This window comes from Sinocyclocheilus rhinocerous, unplaced genomic scaffold, assembly GCF_001515625.1.
Source record: "Sinocyclocheilus rhinocerous isolate Xijiao unplaced genomic scaffold, SAMN03320098_v1.1 scaffold1584, whole genome shotgun sequence".
Lineage (NCBI taxonomy): Eukaryota > Metazoa > Chordata > Actinopteri > Cypriniformes > Cyprinidae > Sinocyclocheilus > Sinocyclocheilus rhinocerous.
In genome coordinates this window covers 13,563-36,955 of record NW_015641037.1, presented here as the reverse complement: position 1 = coordinate 36,955, position 23,393 = coordinate 13,563, and the positions used below count along the sequence as shown (strand labels likewise).

At 34.6% G+C, this 23,393-nt stretch overlaps 1 long non-coding RNA gene across 1 annotated transcript in view; it reads right to left on the bottom strand.

Annotated features, from left to right (window-relative positions):
- Positions 1-23,021, bottom strand: part of LOC107754239 (uncharacterized) — a 42,168-nt gene extending 19,147 nt beyond the window's left edge. The window contains exons 1-2 of the long non-coding RNA XR_001641561.1: positions 22,911-23,021; positions 8,286-8,361 (exon numbers count right to left, since the gene is read on the bottom strand). This is a non-coding gene — a long non-coding RNA (uncharacterized LOC107754239). The remainder of the gene's footprint in view (positions 1-8,285; positions 8,362-22,910) is intronic.
- Between the last annotated feature and the right edge of the window lie 372 nt (positions 23,022-23,393).

The window sequence follows — 23,393 nt, the reverse complement described above, 5'->3', positions numbered from 1 at the left end:
CGATGTGGCCTGAACCGCGACCAGCTTTTCCGGTTTCTGTGCTGCTTAATTTGAGGGTTTGGGTGGTGGAGGTTTCAATGAAAGATTAAATGAAGCTAATCCCATTTCAGATCTGCGTAAACAAACACGCCAAAGCAAAGCCCTGCCTGAAGCAAACCAAAACACAATGCTTTAATCTTATAGGTACCGATACCGTCATAAGTGCTATTTAACGGACAAATTAACGCTTACAGATTTTAACATCCTTTATTAGCGTATATCCATTCCTCACAAACTTAAAATCAATAGAAGTTAGTCTTTAAGCATTTTAATTTAGTAAAAAAAGTGCAGATGAATACTAATCTAATGAATGCTAAACAGTAGCCCTATATTACTGCAAACATGTTTCTTAACATCTGGGTTGATAAAAATACCCAATATATGAAGCATAAATGGCTTTATTAAAACCATAAAACAATGTAGGTTAGAATTATGAAAATTTACCATAGTAACCATAGTATTTCTGTGATATCTGTAGAAAAAGTAGTAATATAGAAATGTAAATAGTAATTTTTGAATGTAATTATGGTTTCTTGCTTCTGAAGATACAAGTTCATGTTAATTCAGCTACAACATAAAGTAGTTGGTAACACCTTAATAATGTTTCACATATAAAATCATGATAAAAATCAATGTAACTATGGTTTCTATGAAAACTAAATATGATATTTGGAGATTTAGCTTCTGAAGCTACAGCTAGTTCATGCTAGTTCAGCTACATTTACATAAAGTAGCCAGGTAACACTTTACAATAATGCTTCATTTGTAAAATCATGGTTAAATCGACACAACTCTGGCTTCTATAAAACAAAATATGATATTTGGAGATTTAGCTTCTAAAGCTACAGCTAGTTCTTGCTAGTTTAGTTAAATTGTACGTAAAGTAGTATGTAGCACTTTTTAGAATTATGTTTCATTTATAGAATCATGGTTAGATCAACTTAATTGTGGTTTCTATAAAAATGAAACATGATATTTGGAAACATAGCCTTTGAAGCTACAGATAGTTTATGCTTGTTTATGCTAGTTCAGCTACATTTTCTAGCTATAGCTAAATCATGCTAGTTCAGCTACACTTACAAGTAGCCGGTAACACTTTACAATAATGTTTCATTTGTAAAAACCTGATTAAATCAATGCAACTGGTTTCTATTAAACAAAATATGATATTTGGAAATTTAGCTTCTAAAGCTACAGCTAGTTCATGCTGGTTCAGCTACATTTTACATAGGCTAAAGTAGTTGGTAACACTTTACAATTATGTTTCATTTATAAAATCATGGTTAGATCAACTTAATTGTGGTTTCTATAAAAACGAAATATGATATTTAGAAACATAGCCTCTGAAACTACAGCTACTTCATGCTATATTTTACATAAAGTAGTTGGTAACACTTTACAATAATGTTTCATTTGTAAAATCATGGTTAAATCAACATAACTCTGGTTTCTATACAACAAAATATAATATTTGGAAATTTAGTTTCTGAAACTACAGCTAATAGGCTGTAATACGCATTTGATTTCTGCCTTAGTTTACAATAAAACAAACACAAACTATTTAGCATTTTGTTATGCTCATTGAAAATGTGCATAGAGAAACGTTAACGTTTGAGTCATACAGTGGGAAAAAATGGATGTAGGATTTACTTTGAAACAATTTTAACTCAGAAATTGCAAGTAAATTCACAAATAATTACAAGGAAATGGCAAGTAACTCTGATTTAAACATGGAAATTTGAAGTAGAAATAGTATTTTCTTGTAAAAAAAAGTACTCTAATAATTTAGGTTTTATTTACAACTATACGTTTTTACAGTATAAAATGTTCTATATTGCATGATAAAACCAGTTTAGCTGTGTAAAACATGGTAAATTATCTCTCTTTTGGTTGTGCACCTACAGCACAAACACTTCAGCATTTAATTTTTTCATACGCCGTCTTCAAGTACTGGATAACAAAATGCTACGTGCTCATGTGACTCAGCGAGTGAATTTCCACGAGGTGAATTACACGAGGTGAATTACGGTCAGAATTTAGTTCCCCTCAGAACTGAGTAGCATTTCAAAGGATGCTTATAAACCAGCACTCGATAGCCGGCAGCTATTTCATATAGAAAATACAGCTTATCACCGAAACGCAGACCTGTACTCATTTGCACACGCACTTACGGCTGCTAGACGCCCCGGAGAAATGTAAATTTCCCTGTGTTAATTTAATCTGCAGCAGCGTGTGGCATTTATTAAGAAAACAAAGCAAACTGAAAGGAAAACTGCTCTGATTTTATTAAAGTCTGATGTATGCCGTCAGTAAGGCAGCTCTGGGAGCAAAATGATCGATATTCATCATCACCAGCGCATTTTAGGACACTCAAATGGGAAAAAAAAACACCAGACGGAAGAAGAAAATACACATTTTATATATATTTTGATTGCAAATCTGTCTGCCTGACATCTTTTAGGACTAGAATAACCAAATATGTCAAGCATTGTGCTTATACGTGTTTGCCTTTGCACAAACCCCATGAGTTTTGAGCTATCGCATCCATCACTGTCAGGACTAATTATTGCTCTACACTTTTCTGTGTGTCGTGCAAACATACTGCAAGCCTCTCTCTCGAGATCGTTCTGTCTCGTTTTGAGGTCACAGCGGCCGTCTTTAGTTTTAACAACCCCCCCTTTTATGTCTTGTGACCTTAAGGGGTCATGTGGATGCATTTAAAGGGCCATATTCCACACCATTTAAGTCCACTTTTGACATTAGTCAAGGTTTCTTGCACCAAAAATGTCATAATTAAGTTTCACATGACCATTTTCCACTCTTAGAACTAAACAGCCTGTTTTTGCTAATACTTTTATTATGTAAATGATCTCTGTTGGTTTGACCTTGTCTAACATTCACAACCTGGACACTTTCTCCATTCTCACTGAAAATTCAAGGAAGTGAGAACGCTTCTAACATTCACAACCTGGACACTTTCTCCATTCTCACTGAAAATTAAAGGAAGTGAGAACGCTTGAAAGAAAAAGAAAGAAAGAAAGAAAGAAAGAAAGAAAGGCACTTTAAAATTACGTCCAAAACATTGTGGAATATTTTTCAAGAGTCTGTTGTTGCTGATATTATTATTATTATGGAAAGAAAGAAAGAAAGAAAGAAAGGCACTTTAAAATTACGTCCAAAACATTGTGGAATATTTTTCAAGAGTCTGTTGTTGCTGATATTATTATTATTATGGAAAGAAAGAAACAAACAAACAAACAAACAAACAAACAAACAAACAATTTTTCATATTTTTCAAGAGTTTGTCATTAATAATAATAAATACTACTAATAAAATAATTAAAATAATTACTTAATTATTATTTATGTTTATTATTATATTTATTATTATTAGTAGTAATAGTATTGAAACATTTATTGACATTTATTTTATGACCAAAAACTGTGGTATATTTTTCAAGAGTCTGTTATTATTATTATTATTATTGAAAAAGAAAGAAAAAAAGAAACAAACAAACTATTTTTCATATTTTTCAAGAGTTTGTCATTAATACTACTACTAATAATAATAAATACTACTACTAATAAGATTAATTAAATTAATTATTATTTATATATTTATTATTATTTTTATTGAAACATTTATTTTATGACCAAAAACGGTTATATTATTCATCAATAATAACGCTTCTTCTTTTTCTTCTTCTTCTTATTAAAATATATATTTAAAATGTGTTTTTATATCATATTAAATACACCACATAATTTAAATAAATAAATAAAAAATTTCCATGAAAAACTCTTGAAAATATACCCACTTTATTGACAATTTAAAAATAGATAAACAAACAAACACACATTAATAATTATCTGATAAAACTAACAAAAACGTACCAAAAATACCATGGTATTATATGTCTTTTTACAACATTTAGCATGGTATTCTTGGAAGTACCTTGGAACACCATGTAAATACCATGGTACATGAATTTCATCTCAAAGTATTACAGTGTTTACCAGGAATAAGGCCAAAAATGTACAAATAAGTAGCAAAAAGTACCATGGTATTACCATATACTTACATGTAAGAGCTCTTTCACTACAGCATTCATTTGATCTTTATATTTCCTAGCCGTACACCCTTATGAATTGCCAATGTAACTTTACATTTCTATTTTTATTAAATTGTCAGCTATACCGAGAGAAATTCACCCCGCATTTCACTCTCAGTTAATAAAGTTTCTTATGTTACAGGCCTAAAGTTCTCCGAGGTCCACAAGGAACGGCTGTCCGCTTTGGAATCGATTCAAGACTTCTGGAATCCGGCCTGCGCTGTATTGATTCACCGTTAATGCCGTAATGACTGTTTTGGCAGCGGATTTTAAACGCCGCTGTGGTGCTTTGGGACGCCGGCCATTAAAAACATGTTGTTTGATTAAAATCAGGAAATGTTTTTCAACTGTACTGCGGTTTCAGAACAGGATCCAAATGTGAGATATGCTAGAAATCACCTCCAAACACAACGCACACACACACACACAAATGGAAATGCAACGCACATTTCCGCCACCGCTGAGGTGCGATATCATGATGGCAGTGAGTTTGTCACGGCGGGGTGCAGGTAAGTGTGAGGATCTGTGTTTTGCTAACACATTAGCTCTGTTCCAAAACCTAGTGAGCATTCTGTTAGCAGCATTCATCTCAATGGCACCATAGAAGTATACAATTTGAAATATGCTATAGCTTTGTTTATGGGTGCCCAATTTTGGGCAGTTTTGAGTCTGTAAAAAAATATTTCATCAGAATACACAGCTACTCTTAAAAGCTAATACTGAATCGCTAAACTTAGCACAGAAACTATTTTCACTCAAAAATGATAAATAAATAACCCTAGCTAGTTAGTTCACACCATATTTCAAGTGGGTTTGCCATCAACATTTTGCTAAGATAAAGCAATAAATCTCTATTTTCTAAAGATTTTTTTTTTTTTGCATTTTTGCCTTTATTGTGACAGGACAGATCAGACATGACAGGAAGCGAAGTGGGAGAGAGAGAGAGAGAGGGGGGCGGGATCGGGAAAGATCCTCGAGTCGGGATTCGAACACGGGACACCCAAAGCGCAATGGCGCTGAATGTCGGCGCGCTGCCCACAAGGCTATCGGCGGCGACATAAATCTCTATTTTCTAAGCATTAAAAATACACAGCACGCAGAAATACTCAGTAAATCGGTCCATAATTTACAGTAATTTCTCTTCACTTAGTCAGCCATATTGGATTTATTTCCTCAGCTCGTTGCAGTGCATTCTGGGATTGCTTTAAAATGCCAGGCTTTGGAACACAGCTAATGTGTAACTAAAACAGAAAAAACAGGTCAGATGGACCGAACCAGAGACAAACAGTCAGAGATGTCTGACACCAGGGAAAACGAAGGACGATTCGTCTGACAACAGGAGTCCGATTACTGACAGACTCACTCGTACAGCAGCGCACAGGTGTGAGGAGTGTGTGCTGTGTCAGTGCGCTTACCGCCTGCGTCTCTATTTGTGCTTGATTACACACAGCATGCCCACAGAGGCCACTGCCACTTCTACAATTGCGCACAAACACACAGAGGCCTTTTCTTCCCATTCGTCACTGTATTCCTTGCTAGTCTGACAAGGAATACTATTGTGAAAATTGTATTCATTATATCAGCTGCGGCCGGTAATGACATATCAAGGCACGTAAAGTGTCTTCTCATCTCCTGTGGCGCTATCAGAGCGTTTCAATTCACACAATCCCTGCTCATTACTGCAAATACGTTAGAGTTTACATGTATTTTCTCTGCCAGAGATGCTATCAGAGACTGGGGACAGAGATATGCGTATGTTTACCGAGCTAAGATTGTTTTTTGTATGGTTTTAAAGATGTAGTCATCACATTTGTACCTGTTAGGTTTGTAAACATGGGTGGAATTAGCTAATAAATCTTTATTAGCCGTGCTTGCTAAGACTAACATCACTAGTACTATTGCGTATATTTATGAGGTTAAACAAACTTGTTTATATCGTTCTGTGCTACAAACATGAAATATGCGTCAAAACTTAACGATTTTCGTTTGGCGGACACTAAAACGACATAAAAATCTCATAGATAGATATACCTGAGCCTTATCCAAAGGACTTGGGTCATGCCTAGTGTGGCAGTAAGTGGTCAGGTGCTTAGAAAATTACCAATAATAAGAGAAATCCTATAGTCGACTACGCCACCCGGAATACACCAGGACATAACAGCCCTAAACAAAGGGACACAGGTTCGTTGCCAAAGGCAGGGTGAGCATAATAATAATAATAATAATAATAATCAAAAGTCACTTTATTAACATACAATTGATAAAAACACATACAACACTTCACACCAGGTCTCAATACATCACACGTCTTTACCAGTAACTTATAAAACAAGTACAATACAATAAGAGAAAATATTATTAATAATATTAATTAATTTTAATAATAAAATAATATTAAACAGCACTCCATGTGGACACGCAGTACAAGGTACCATGGCCAACCCCTCCCACCTAAACGCCAGCCAATCATACTGGGTCTATAGCTCACTCTGCTACACTAGCAACCACGTAAAACCCCCCAGCAACCACATAGCTATGCCTTGGCAACAACCAAAAACACCCTAGCATTGTGTTGGCAAGCTAGTTTTGCGCAAAAAAAAGTTTGTTGTTGTAGCCTGCTAGCTAAAGTAATCACAAATTGTCCATATAAATCAAGTTAAATTTCATATCACACACGACAACAGTTTGCGCTATTTCAGCTATGCTTACTGTAACCAGCTAACAGTAAGTCTACTCAACTATATTAAAAGGCCTAATTAAAAAGTAGAATTGTTTATTTGGATAATTATTATTTTAATTAAGTACTTATTTACTGAACACTAGCAATGTTTATCATATTGCTATTCCCACCATTTTATAAAAGCTCCACTGTGCGTTGTTTAACAACATACAGTCTTTTTGAGGTGATTTTACCTCAGGTAAGGTATTGAAAAAAAGTGACAAAGAAACAATTTTCACTCAGAAAATGCTAGTAAATTTCACACATCTTCACCGGTGTCTACACCGGATGCAACAGTTGTCGCGCCACGCCGCGGGAATCAGCAGTGAGAAGACGTAATTTGCCGTTACAAGACTCAAAACTCGACATCTCTTTTGATGAATGAGTTGATGAAGTAATTTCTTTATGTACAAACTGGTTAAAAAAATCTTCAGCTTTTGGGTTTATTTCGCATCAAACACAAGACAATTTTAAGCAAATAGTGTTAAATCCTATTCATCTAAATTAATTTGAATTTTATTTTTATTCAATTAAAATAAAATGTACTTCACTTAAAAAGCCTTAGACAAATTATGCAAAAAATCTTTTCATCGTTTTCCCTGATGGAGTTTGAACTTCACACAAAGCTGCTTCTGCTTCATACAAATGCCAGTACAGACGTGCCTGTTGCGCAATTTTTTTCTCAAACCAGTTCAGCGAAAATACCACTCAGCAGTTAATTTCATTGGTTGAAGTTTAGGGTTAGGGTGAGGGGTATGGTTAGGGGTTGTGTTTGGTGTAGGCATTCATCACTGTGATTGACATGTCCAATGAAATGTTTCGAATCAGCTGCGGGGCAGAGTTTTTACTGAACAGGTTTAGGAAAAAAAAAATCACGTGTGCCTTTTCGGCCAGAGTCGGAAGTGGAGCAAACTTACAAAAAATGCCATGCACACTGTAACGCGAAAAGGGGCCTCGTGCACTCAAAGCACATGGCCACCCATTCCACGATGACATAATTTTCGTCTAGCACACCTTTGCGCTTGTGCAGATGCAGAGAGTATAAACCAGGCTTGAGCTTGCCTACACTGCAGTGACAAAACAACCATTGAAAATCATTTGAAATTTGTGTCTCGTACGTCCAAGGCATCAGTTTACTGTCAGGGATTTGTCGTGTCACATCCAGTGTAGACAGCATCACTGATTATAATGGGTTCTACTGTATTTTGTCGTGCCGCGCCGCTCACGTCCGGTGTAGACACAGTGTAAAATTTTATTAAAAGTGAAATTTTGAAGTAGAAAGAATGAAATAGCATTTTCTTGTAAAATGTGTTCTGTTTTACTTACAATTTCAAAAATCATTTTTTTACAGTGTGCTTGCTTTATTTCTAGACAAACTTTCAGTATATTTACACATAAATGAACCACTGAGAGACTTTCTCTGATAGCTGACACACTCAGAATACGCCTCCGGCAAACTGGCACCGTCCCGCACGTCCAAGTGTCACAAACCTGCCGAGAGAGATACAGATGCTGATGATGTCTGACATTAGCGAACTCTTAACAGCACCGCTAATTACATGTAAATGCAGCTCACCGCAGGCCTGTTTAACCCTGCGGCTATAATAGCTTTGGCTGGAAAAACTACAAATTTATTCGAGTCCAGGGGAAGTTTTATCCAGCATGGACACAGATGATGATGATGATGATGATGATGATGATGATATATCAATTTAGAAGGCGACTAATGATCTGAATTTGCTTGTGAGTGGCTAATTACACACATATGCTCCTAAAAATGTGTATTAATTACGTTGACAAAGTTATTAGCAGGATACTTCAGTGCAGATTCTCTGTCAGTCAGAAGTCATGTAACTTTTTAACCATTAAATTTGTGCATTCACATGAATGCTTGCTTATATACACGTGTGAGAGAGTGTGTTTCTATTGGCAGATAATCAACTGCAAAGACAGCAGTGCAATTAAAGTGACAAATTGGCCGTGAGCATAAAGAATCTTCCCTGTGTGTTCATATATCCTCCAGAGCCAGCTACACCCGGGAAACACGCGCGCACACACACACACACACACACACACCATCTGAATGGCTGCACATTTAATTGGTAGCCATGCTAATTGCAGACAGTACATCATTTTCACCGCGTCCTTTCAAGGGCCCGAGGCCTCGCAGAACATTAGTGGGTGAAGACCATGACAGCCGGATCACACCTTGAGAATTACCACCTTCACTTAAAACCCTTATATAATCATTCTGTGATTTATTTATAAGGTGGATGTTTACTTATGTGTGAGAACAATAGAGAAGAATACCCACACCTGAATCAATGCAGAAAGGTGCACTGGAGACATGAAATATTATGAAGGAAGAAGATTAATTTAGTAAAATAAGCCATGAAAAATAAAATAGAATAAAATTAAAAATTAAAAATCTGGGGATAAATAGGTAACAGTTCTGTAAGTAATTACTGCAACTAAAATTACTTTGAGAATAAATGTAATATAATATGCCATGAGAAATGAAAAAAAAAATTATTAAGAAGATTAATGTGATAAAAGAAGCTACAAGAAATAAAATAAAATAAATATCTGGGGATTAATGGGAAACAGTTTTGTAAATAAGGTCTGCAACTAAAAATTATTTTAAGAGAAGATTAATGTAATACAATAAGCCATGAGAAATAATAATTAATAAAACAAAAAATGAAATAAAAAAATAAAATAATCTGACCGGGGGTAAACAGAAAATAATTAAATATGCAAAAATTTAAATTCTGCAACAAACAACTATGAGAAAATATTAAATGTATAAGCCATGAAATACTGGGGGATAATAGGCAACAACTATAAAGAAGGATCGCAACAAACAAGTTGAAAAAATGTTAATGTAACATATGTATTATATTAAGATATAAAAATTTATAAATTCAAATAATTTAATGGGGGCAAACAGGCAACAATTAAATAGAAAAGGTCTGCAACTAACATTTATTTTGAGGGACGAGTAATGTAATATAATAACCCATGAGGAAAAAAGATAAATAATAAAATAAAACATGTATCAAGACAGAAAGCCAACAATTTATTTCAATTAGTTGTTCTATATATATATATATATATATATATACATACATACAGTATATATATATATATATATATATATCAATGACATAACACATTCAGTTTAGATGACTAAACTAGTCACATGACTAAAGGCATCTGTATTCTCAACATTAGCGATTAGCTTCTACAGTACAGCTCTACTGAGACTGCTTACACCACTTATACATGAGTAAATGGGTTTGAATGGTGCCTAGTTCCTATTTTAAACCAAATAAGAGTCTTTAGACAGAAAAAGAATGAAATAGAGAGAAATTGTTGTGTGTTTATCAGCCTGCTTGAGACCTATGAATGGCTGAAAGGATGTACTATAGAATGAGTCTGGATTTAGAAAAAGATCAGTGTGGAAAGATCAACCCTAGCATAATGCTCGTAAACAGCAACAAATCTGTCTTTCACTGATTTTCCCTGCTGTCATTTTGAAAGGAGAACATCATAACAGTCCTATTTCTGTCGCTCTTTCACAAATGTACCTCCTTTTATAATCATTCTTTCACGCTGCCATCTGTATTTTCCCCTTCACAATTTTCCTTTTTTCTCTGTAATTGTTGGTGCATGAGGAATGCAGTACTATTTACATGTATATAAAAAAAGTTTAGTTTATTTATTAAAGGGCACCTATTATGCCCCTTTTTACAAGATGTAATATTGATCTTGGGTGTCCCCAGAATGTGTCTGTGAAGTTTCAGCCCAAAATACACAACAGATCATTTATTATAACAGCTGGAAAATGTCATTTTTGGGTTGCGTCTAAAAAAGAGCTGTTTTGGAGTGTATCACTTTAAATGCAAATGAGCTGCATATTCCCGCCCCGTCTCCAGAAGAGGGCGTCAAGTATATGTCTTTCTACATTGCATATCTACAGCAATAAACAGCCGGTAGAAGCAACATAACATATGAGTACATATGATGATACAACATAACGTACATATGAGAAGCCAAATGCACTGAAAGTGGAACGAAACAGGAATGTTACAGAGCTCACGCCTCGCTGACCTGTCATCGGCACGGATCAATTGACCGAGCTGCGCGATCGCGCTACCGAACGAATCTCGCGCTACGAACGGCGCAAACTAATCTCACAAGCGCGCCGCTGATCAGTAAAAAAATACTTGATGTACGCACACAAATACGGTTAAAACGCTAAGCACTATAACAACATGACATTCACAAAGGCGTCTGGAGTGATTCACGTATTTACGTAGATTTTGAGGCACATTACCTTGAAACATGAAAGTAATCCTCAGCAGCTCAGATGTTGGGAGAAAATTAAGACTGTTATGTTCAGTCTTGCATCAGGATTGCTTGCGAGACTTTGTTGATGTTACAACTGCTGAAGCGAGGAGAAAATGAAGGACAGCGTAACCGCTGAGGGTGGAAACTATAGCAATGCAGAGCTGTCAATCAAACCCCGTGGCCCCGCCCTATGCAATGTGACATCACACTGCATGAGAATCAAAACGAGATGGTCCTCACTGCAGAACACAAGATCCAGGGGGCATGGTTGGATCCAGATCCAACTCCTCCCACCTTACACATACCTAAACCTACCCGTCTCCACCCCCTGATCCCTAAACCCACCCCTAAACCTACCAATCTCCACCCCTAGATGTGGATCCAACCACGCCCCCTGGATCTTGTGTTCTGCAGTGAGGGGTTACTGATCAAAATTTATGTCCAAACACCATGTAAAAGTGGATTTTGCCCTTTAATGTCTCAGATTCAGGGGTATATGCTTTTTACAATTAACAATCTAAAAATATATATAGTCAAATCAATTAAATATACAAAAAATCAATTACTATACAAATCTCGGATTCAATTAGTTTGTAAAAAATAATATACCAAAAAAAATTTAAAATAAAAAAATAACTACCAACTACAAAAAAGGTTTCATATTATTTAAAACTAAAGGACATCACAGATATATGAGGGCAAACAGGAAACAATCATTCATTTAAAAATATATATTTTGACAATCAATTAATCTTAATAAGCTCTTAACAAATTATATATATATAAATTATTTATATTTATTTTCTGAGGACATCAGTTGTACCTGTTGAGCTATTAACAACAACAAAACAACTTAAATATAAAAATCAGCTGATGTCATATTATTTAACATTATTAGACACTAAAGAGAGAGCAATAAAAAAAAACTAGGCTAGTTGCAAAACAACAAGAATGTCACGCTCTACTTGGAGAAAAACCACCCTGTTGTTTATTACAAGGGTAAATCACATGACTCATTTGCTATGGAAGAATTCACTAGACCGTTTTAACTGCGTCCGCTAATTTGTTTGTTCAAAACAAACATGCGCGATAAACGAAGTAGTCCTACGTAAACAACTTATCCAAAAATCTCAAAACAACTCACTCAGACGAGCAGGTTCAATCAAATTGTATTTTTCAACAAGCAGCGACACGTAAAACGAAAGAAAGCCAAATATTTACAATTCGCATTTTCCAGGACCGCAGGATGTGGCGGCAGAACGGTAAACATAGCTGTCGGCGAATCGGTCCACGAATGTTCCCTGATGGCGTATGCGTTCATGATGTGCTGTTTTCTGAGTGAAGGGTATTTTTAGAGGTGATCTGTGTGTGTGTGTCATCGCAGCTGCTGTCACACACTCCAGCCTCTGAGGAAATGCTGGATTTGGCCTCCATTACGAGTTCATTTCAGATTTGCAGACATGGTTTTACTTGTTCAAACCGGTCGAGAATAAGTTTAGGTTCACGAATAGGTTAATCACCCACAAAAATGAATATTCAGTCTCATTTACTTGCCCTCATTTCATTCCACACTCGACTTTGTTTCTTCTGTGAAACACAAAAGGAAAATTTCTAAAGAACATCCTCATTATTCTTGAATGCGAACTGAGGCTGTAAACTCTAAAATTACAACAAAAAAAAAACACATTAAAAGTAATCCAAACCACTCATATGACTACATTCCAAGTCTTCTGAAGTCACTGTTACCAAAATACAGAAACATAGTTGTATCTATCCACTTATAGCTCTCAAATCCAATATGGACACTCCTTAAGGACAGTCATTGGAGAAAACACAGCACATGTTGCAAGTATTAAAAGTGATTTCATTTTTATAAAAAAAAATGTCAAGGACAATCAGTTACGGGCAATTAACGGAGCTTCTCAGTGTCCTTTGGCTGAGATGGTTTGTTTTACTGCCTGAGGAATCGAATGGAGAGAGTTCTGGCTCAGCTCTCTTTATACAAAAAGACCTTGTAGCTTTAGCATATTATTTGTAGAATTACTCTCAAACATGCCTTAAAGTCATGAAATCAAAACTTTTTTTAACGTATTACAGTAAATTATTTATCAAACTGCCATTATAAAGAATCAAATATTTGAATCTTTCATCAAAATGAAACAGACTTTTCAGTGATTCTTTCTGTAGATTACATCGTTACGGCAGTAGATGGCGCCAAGTAACTGTGTTGAAGAGATTCATTGACACATTTACTTGATTCGTTGAAACACGCTGATTCATTTGGACTTGAAACAAGCAACGGTGCAAATATTCGCATCGCGTTACTAGTTCTAGATTACTTGCAGGATGTTTTTTGTCACTCGCACGAATAAAAACATCGCACATGCTCTCCTCCATTTTCTGGTACAACCGGACGTGAAGAAGCTCTTCGCATGCGCGACAACCTGTCATGTGAATTTCCTGTTCAAGTTAACATTTTTCAACTTGTGCGGAAGACGTGATTAAGGCGAATATTGCGCATTCGCGTCACCCAATTTGTGTCATTCGCACCTATTCGCATCTTTGCATTGACTTTGTATGTAATCTACTCGCGCAAATAATTCAATTCGCTTGTGCAAACGTGAAGCGGATATTCTCATTGCATTATCACTCTAGATTACTCGCGGGATGTTTTTTGTGTCCCTTGTGCAAATAAAATCATTGCGTAATGCTCTCCTCCATTTTCTGATACAACTGGACGTGTCAATAAGCTCTTCGCTGATTGACTTGCGCGACAACGTGTCATATAGCTACTCTGTGTTTGAAACATTATTTAATATTAAGTTCTTGTTTCCTGAACTGTTCTGGAATAGGCAATAACAGACTAATAAAACTACTTTATTATAAATAAACAGCTGATTTTTGCTGATGCACTAAATTTGCTATCCATATCTGATCCTGCGGGAGCGTCGTTCACTCAGCGTGAACAAACATGCGGACGTGTTCAAACACAAACACACACACATACATACACAAACTACAGCAATAAAGACCCCATGAGAGTCACAGTATGCAGGCCTGCGGGCTCTTGACAGGGTGATTAAGAACACTGCGTACATGTTTGCATGCACACACACACACACACAAACCAGTGTATGACTGGTGCCTCTGACAAATACACACTTCCTTCCGGAAAAGCTTAAGAAATAAGCTGCCCCTTAAGACCTAGAATGTGTGTTTGTGAGTCTCTGCAGTTGCAAAACATTGCCGCAAATCTAATAGGCAATAGTTTTTCTTTTTACTTTCAATAGGCTTTCTTATTTGGAATAAAATTCTTCAAGATCATGAAGATTTGATGTTGGTGACCCACATACATAAACACCTACAGTGACCCAGACAGTACTGAACGGTTTCCAGCTGGCACAGAGGGCCAAAATGCCACAATGAACCACACTAAAGTGAAAATCCTGCACCTATCAAAAGTACACTTTGATCCAGACTCACTGCTAATGGTCACAGGCAGCGTCTGTAAAACGCAGAGACTTACACGCAGTTACTCTGGCCACACAGGTAGATAAAGAGACTCACTGAGAGCAGTTAAAAGCTGTTAAAGTGCCATGTGAGAGCAGTTTACTTGACGTACTGTTTAAGAGAAACCTCAAATACTCACAGAAAAAAAGTGCAGGATAAAGAATGAGTACTAACCCTGATGAAAACGACAACTTTAACCAGTTTAAGCTGGTTTGCTGGTCTTAGTTGTGGACAGAGCACAATATTATATACTTATATTATATACTTACAACACTATTTTTTTAGTGTTGGCTCTTCAGTCATTTTTAACAGAAAAATTTAACTTTTTTTTTTTTTTACTTCTTTGGAATGGTCTGAAACTTGGTAAAGGTTTTGGCATTTGCTAAGTGAACAACAACAACAAAAAAAACATCGATATGATTCGAAAAGGTTAAATGGTCCTGAAAAAGTCAATCTTATGCTCCACAAAATGATCACATTGGAAATAAACGGGAAGCAAATTTCATCTAGTGGAAATGTTTGGTACTGCACTCAAAAAAAATCATTGACAAATTATTGACAGCTATTTTTTAATATCAACTTCAAATTTGGAACACAACTTGATTTTCAATGTTTTAGAGCAAAGCATGTTTTGAAAACAGTGTTTCTGTGCATTTTTCAAAACAATAAGTTTAAACCCCTGTAACTTTTTTAATTAATTAATTTATTCATTCATTCATTCATTCATTCATTCATTCATTTAAATCTTAACCCTCTGTAACTTTTTCAATTTTACTTTTTATTTATTTATTTTTTACTTCACTTTGGAGCACATTTGACAGATTATTGTCAAAGCATTAAAGATTTAAGACAGTTAAAGTTTTAATTTAAGTTTTAATTTTCAGGTCTATGCTCAAAAATTATACTTAATTATACATAAAATAGTTCCCTAAAAATACAAAATATTAAATCAATAAAAACATAACACAGAAATAAAAAAAAATTATGGTAATTTTTCACCACCACGCAAGGAGCACCAGGCAGTTAGATATGCATATTTTTGTAAACAGCATTAAAAATAGTAATTAATATTAATTATTATATTAATTATTAATTACATAAATTAATAAATAAAATGTTTTGATAAAAGGTAGCATGCATAAATTGACATGCACTAATAAATGAAGCATATTAATCTTTAATCTCATTATGTTTTAAATTTGTAAACAAGGAGCACATTTGTATTTAACCTTTTAACTTTTTTGACTGAAAACACATTTTCTTAAATAATACAGGGCATGACTTCTGTTCATATTATTGACTGGATCTGATTGGATCGTGAAAAGCAGGCTGTTATTATTGGACCGTATTAATTCTCTTACCCATAAGGCATTTGTTACGCCAGCAAGAAAAAAGTTATAAAGGCAGAAAAAGTTATCAAATCTATATATGTGACCCTGCACCACAAAACCATAGGGTTCATAAGGGTCAATTTTTTGAAATTGAGATTTATACATCTGAAAGCTGAATAAATAAAATTTCCATTGATGTATGGTTTGTTAGGATAGGACAATATTTGGCCGAGATACAACTATTTGAAAATCTGGAATCTGAGGGTGCAAAAAAATCAAAATACTGAGAAAATCGCCTTTAAAGTTGTCCAAATTAAGTTCTTAGCAATGCATATTACTAATCAAAAAAGTTTTGATATGTTTACGGGAGGAAATTTACAAAATATCTTCATGGAACACGATCTTTACTTAATATCCTAATGATTTTTGGCATAAAAGAAAAATCGATAATTTTGACCCATACAATGTATTGTTGGCTATTGCTACAAATATACCTGTGCTACTTATGACTGCTTTTGTGCTCCAGGGTCACATATAGATTTGAATATTACACATAAAAAACTGTGCATAAAAACTATAAGCAGCCTGTATTGGAGCGTGTAGGCAATCTTAAACGTGTCGGGCAGCACAGCAGGGTGGATATTGTTGAGGCTTTGGACTGAGGGGGCCGTTTCACATTGAAAGGAAAACAGCTCACGAGAGACTTTACCGCTGCTTTGGAGACACAAATATCGCTCTCTCTCCCTCTCTTGCTTTCTTTCTTGTTTTACTCGTACTTAATCACGTGCAGTTCTGCAGACACCTGGCTCAAAGCCAGACCTCAGAGAAATGTGTATGTAACCGGATCCACTTTACATGTAAATACATCTGTAAGTGTGCGCACCTACTGAACGTTTGGATGGAGAACAGTCTCTGTGGCTGACCTGAGGTCAGATTTCACATGTCTGTCAGGGACGGTCATATATGTGTCCACTGGTCCAGGTAAACACAGACTCTGTCTCTCCATCTGGTTCCAGTAAAGCTGACGTCTGCACTGTACAGTGAATGATTACACGTTCCCCTGAGGGCAGCGGTCCAAACACAACCTGAAGGAGACCCAAAACATGATGTAAGGCACATGGTTGCAATCAAATCTTTTGGGCAAGACCTATTAGGACTCGTTTTCCCAGAGGAAATCAGGTAAATTGTGTTTTACAGGTGATTTAAAGCCTGTCTGAGTTAAAAGCGCCTGTTTTTTTGCAAACTTGAGTAAAAAAAATGAAGTGAATTACCTACTGTTTTTTAGCTAACAGCATCTTTTAAGAAATCTAATCCAGTCGGGATGGAAATGAACGGGAAGCAAATTTCATCTTGTGGAAACATTTGGTACTGCGCCCAATCAAAATCTTACTGAAAGCTAATTTTTTCGCAATATCAACCTCAAATTTGGAACAAAACTTGAATTTCATGCAGTTTTAGAGCAAAATGTGTTTTGAAAAATTTTTCATAACAAGCTTCAACCTCTGTAACTTGTTTATGATTGCATTATACATATTTTTACAATGCAACTTATTTTATTTTTGTCGTAATTAATTCAATTCAATTTTATTTGTATAGCTTTTTTCACGATACAAATCATTGCAAAGCAACTTTACAGCAAATTAAAGGGGTCCTATGATGCAATTTCAAATTTTCCTTTCTCTTTGGAGTGTTACAAGCTGTTCGTGCATAGATAAGATCCCTAAAGTTGCAAAGACTAAAGTCTCAAACCCAGATATTCTTTATAAAAGTTAAGACTTGTCATAGTGTTTTGTTTTTTTTACCTTAAACCGCATAAACACATTGCATTACACCAAATACACAACATAATGTTATTTTTAGCAACGTCATATGACCCCTTTAAGTTTCTAAAAAATTTTGTAGTAGCTTATCAGTGGTGACTGTCAGTTATTGTACATATGGCAGAAATAGTAACACTAACTAAATGTGTCTCAGGTAGTGTGATAGCTTCATTATAAAATAAATAAATAAATTAATTAATTAATTAATTAAATAAATAAAAACTGCATGTGTTTTTATGGATGCACCAAGATTAAATTTCTGGCTGAAACCAATATAAAAAAGTAATATTAACAAAAATTCTAGATTCTAAAAAACTAGTATATATAATATATATAAAATATATATTTCATATATCATATATATTCACACTGCCGTTCAAAAGTTTGGGATCAGTAATTTTTTTTTTAAGCAGCATCTTGCTATGCCACACCTGTGAGGTGGATGGATTATCTCGGCAAAGGAGAAGTGCTCACTAACAGATTTAGACAGATTTGTGAACCATATTTGAGAGAAATAGGCCTTTTGTGTACATAGAAAAAGTCTTAGATCTTTGAGTTCAGCTCATGAAAAATGGGGGCAAAAACAAAAGTGTTGCGTTTATAATTTTGTTCAGTGTACATTACATATATATTTTTTTTTCCACTAAAGGATGTATCACTATACGCCCATGTAGAGCAATCATCATCATAATCTTCTTTATCATAACTGCCATGCTACAATAGATCCCAGCAGGGGACATTGCAGGATGAATATACAACATCTAACTTTCTCCAAATGCAAATCTATAAGGATGTAAACCTTTTCATTAGATGTTCGTGTTATTTTATTCACGCCACGTCCATAAATTTACATAAAACACATAAAAAAAAAACATCTTGCTTCAACAAAAGTAGATTTCTTTTGCATGGGAGATGCAAATGGTCCTAAAGTATATTTCAGTATACTGCTAAACTTTTGATTTTGGGTTGAAATATGATCCAGACACAATCCTGACAGATTCCCGCACATAATTTAGCACAAATCACATATCGAATGGAGTCCATATACAAATGATTTGGTCTCAGAGAAAGAAGGTCACCCTTGACGCCGCTGATGTTCAGAAATGTCACACAATAGGCAGTTCACTTTTTTTTCCAGGGCATAAATTTGTGGCATTCCGGCCCAGATATGTCATAAACGTGATATTTTGAAGAAAATGTCATCTCTTAACTCAATCCAGTTCCACTCCAGTGACTGTGGGTTGCTTCCAGATTGGTTTGCTATAGATGATTCTGTCAGTCTGAGTAAACATTACAAAGAATGTGTGACGCCCCTGAGCCAGAGCTGCAGTGACTTTGGGCGGGTTCACGACAGGACTCTGGACTCTCATTGGTCAGGAGCTAAGGAATTAGGAGGATTGCTGACACGCTATTGGCTGACGAATCGAGCACTTAAGGAGGGTCGCGTAGGAAGCCACAGGCGAGACTTACTGTTGACATACAGTACAGTTCAGAATGTGTTCATTTCTCAAACTAAAAAAAGAAAATAGAAATAATCAAAACTGACCTTATTTACTTAAATACAGATGTCTTCTTAAATAAATATACTAAGTAATAAAAACAAATACAATAATACTAATAAATATTTAAATGTCCATGGTTTATTGCGCATGACTATAAATATAAATAAATATACATAAAATGTTAGATGTTATTTTTTTGGTATTTACAAACTTTCAAAAAAAAAGAATGAAAGATTTAATAACCTTTTCTGCCTTTATATAAAAAAAAAATCCCTACTGGTGTAACAAACACCTAAAGGGTGGAAAAATTTATATTGTCCAATAATAACAGCCTGCTTTTCATGATCCATTCAGAACCGATCAATAAAATGAATTAAAGTCCTGTTCTGTATTATTTAAGAAAATGAGTTTTCAGTTAAATAAGTAAAAAGAAAAGAAAACAAAAAAACAAAAACAAAACAAGTTTCTTGTTTACAGTTATATATTTAAAACAACATGAAATCAAAGATTAATATTCCCTTCCTGCATTATTTTTTTTTAAAAAGCTGCATTAAAATCAAATATATCTGAAATGTGTCTGTTTTTAAATGTCTATTAAATATGGCGTGAAATCAAAATTAATTTATAAATGATTGACTATTCACTAAATGTCCCCGTTTTTATTATGCTAAATTCATCAGTGCATGTCAGTCTAAGGGAAAAAAAAGTTTAGGAAAATATAATTTAAATATATTTATAGTTACATATACAATAATGTTATAAAAAATAATTAAAAAATAAGAAGTGAAAAATAATATTATCCAATACCCAACCAGCTTTTCACTAATTGTATTCATACGTTTATATAAAATTAAACAACTGAAAATTGAGACCATTTACTTTCTTAATACACATTAATACAGGTCCCTGGTTTTATTATGCCAAATCCATTAGTGCACCTTAAGAAAAAATAAGTTTATTGTCTTCAGCTTTTAACTAAATATAATGCTCTTCACATCTAAAATGACCTTTTTTCTGCCAAGACCATGCGAGTGGGCTAAAATAATATTTAGTGAGTCTGCAGCCTGCTTTTCACAGTCTAATCCAATCAAAACAAAATCAAGTCTTGCCCTCCATCATTTAACAGAAAACGCATTTTCAATAAGAAAAAAGTTGCATTAAAAAAGTAAAATACACGTATCTTGGTTTTACATGTAGATTTACAATAACATGAAATCAAAATTAAGCCCAATTACTTTCTTAATAGATGTCCATCAACATCTTATGCAATTTTTTTTCAGAGAACTTTATTCTACAGGACAAATCTTTTCATCAACTTGATCAAAATGTAATGTATTCAACCTGTAAAATGGCTTTTCTTTTCTCCTGAAGCCATGCGAGCGGGGAAAAATAATAGCCAATTATCCAATAATAAGTGTACTGATTGTCATGATCCAATCAAATCCAATCTATAAAAATAAGCCCCGCCCACATTATTTCATAGATTATTATTTTTACACTTAAAAATACCTTGTATTGACAATGTTTCATGTCTGCAATATGTATAAAATAAAACAAACGTAACTGGAGCAAAAAAAAAAAAAGTAATCCAGGTTTACGAACTACGACGCCGCAATAACGCAAACTATCTTCGCTGCCAGCACTGTTGATTTCACTCCCTCACTGATGCAGTTGTTTGCCATTTAACCAATCTGGCACATCCTTGTTTTCTTCGCGCTCTGGATGAGGCTGAACTGCTGACACACGGATTATGGGAATTGCAATATTTGGTTCTTTAATCTTCTAAAGCTGAGGTGCTTGTCAGCAGTGCTGAGCCGCAGCTTGTGGGTTGGATTGTATAATGCAGTGGTGACAGGGAAAGGCTTATGGAAAATCATAAGCCAATAACCTCTCGCTCTCTCCTCGTTCTGTCCGTCAGGGCCAAGAAGTGCTCAGGATAAAACCCACCGAGCGTCAAACCGCTAGCAATCAACCCGGAAAAACACTGTTTGTCTGTAAACAAAGATACAGTAAATATTTCTCATGAATAACAAATCCTGTCTTTCACTCATGGGTGTTGAAGTACTGGAAGTGAAAACACAAGAGTTGTATTATTCATTAGTTTAGGATGATGGTATTCGCAACTTGCGTAATGTGGCATATTTCTAAATGATATAAATAATAGACTTGCCTTCATCCAGTGGATTTTGTTTGGACTGTAAAAAGTAAGCCGTAATATTATTGGTTATTATGTTTTTATTCCTGTTACATGACCAATTTTGAGTCGTAACTATTTTGTGACTAGTTTCTCTGGAAAAATGCACCATTACAACACTGATTGGCTGATATCCTTGAAAAAAATATCAGTGATTCAAAAAAAAAAACTGAATCAAGAACAGTGACAAAGATGCAGACCTTTCAAAATAAAAGTCATGAAATGACTTCAAAATAAAACTTGACAAATAAAACAAGAACAAGGAAAATATTGGGGGGTAATGATTAAAATTTAATCATTACAGATGATTAAATTCAGTACAAATATAATTCATTAAATATTTGATATTATTAAATATTACATTTTAATAATAAAAACAGTCTACTAAGGGTTTTATATGCACAAATAGGATTCATTAAATATGATAAATATTATATAATTAAACATTGTTTTAATAGTAAAGACAGCCCATTAAAGATTAATACTGTAAATTTATTTTAAAAGTACAAATATGATTAAATAATTAAATATTTGATATAAATCAATGTTAGGTTTTCACATTAAAAAGACAGCCCATTAAACATTATTAAAATTAGTTTAAGATACACAAATATGATTAAAGCTTTTTGTAAAGTTGAAAATAAAAAAAATAAAGATTATGTTTTACAAGAATATACAATTGCAGTATTTCTACTTCAAAATTTCACATTCAATTCAATGCGTGACTTGCCATTTCTGTGTAATTGTGAAATTTGCTAGCAATTTCTGAGTGAAAGTTGATTCTACAACTTTTTTCATTCAGATATTAATTTTTCAAGCTTTTACAACCACAATATGCTTCTGTTGTATAAAAGGAACAGCATGAACAACAGTGTTCTTCAAAAATTCTCTTTTTCTCCTCAACAGAAGAAAGTCAATCTCACAGGTTTGGAGCGTCATGAGGGTGAGAGGTGAACTACACCTTTAAGAAGTTCCTGAGATGAATGTGTCCTCTAGAGAGCAGGTTGAACTTCAGAGTCCTAACGGTGTTTTTGATATGAGATCACAGGCAGACCTTACCGTCTCCATATGTGCGGCAGGAAGCCGTGAGTTGTGTTTCCATGGTGCCGTGAATCATTTCAGCCCTCACGCACATGCATAGCTCACGCTTTATGAGGTGTCGGAAAAATTGAGCCGAGGGTTTGGCTACTCCAACACCCCTCACACGAAGGAAAGCCTCCATTTCCTTTAGATGTACCCAGAAGTCATCAACATTCCTGCTCTTTTCAGGAAATTTCATGTTAAGATTGAAACAATGACTCACCGATTTGAGTAATTGTTTCTAGATTACCTGTGCGATTGTAGGACCTCTTAACGCTGAATTTTCGCAGATGTAACAACTCTCTGGACATGTTCACACTGCTGCGTCTAAATCCAGATACACTCCTCTTCTGAGTGAATTACCCTGTTGAGTGTAAAAAGTTTGGTTATTTACAGGTATGACGATCATATTTACATTAACTTTTTCATACTGTAAAGAATAGCCGTCAATGGCCATTTTACCAAAAAATTTCAACATAATCGGTTCTTTAATATCGGTACTTCGATATAGATATATATATATATATATATTTATATGTATCGCGAAAGGTCAATTCCACGGCGTTATATGTCCCACACTAGGCTATCGGCGCCAACAATTTTATTACAACATTAACTACACTGTAAAACATTAAGCAGTTTTAAATAAACCTATATATATTGGTCAAAAAGTGATTTATTTATTTATTTAAAATTTAGTTTTTGGCTTTTTATGCCTTTATTTCGATAGGAC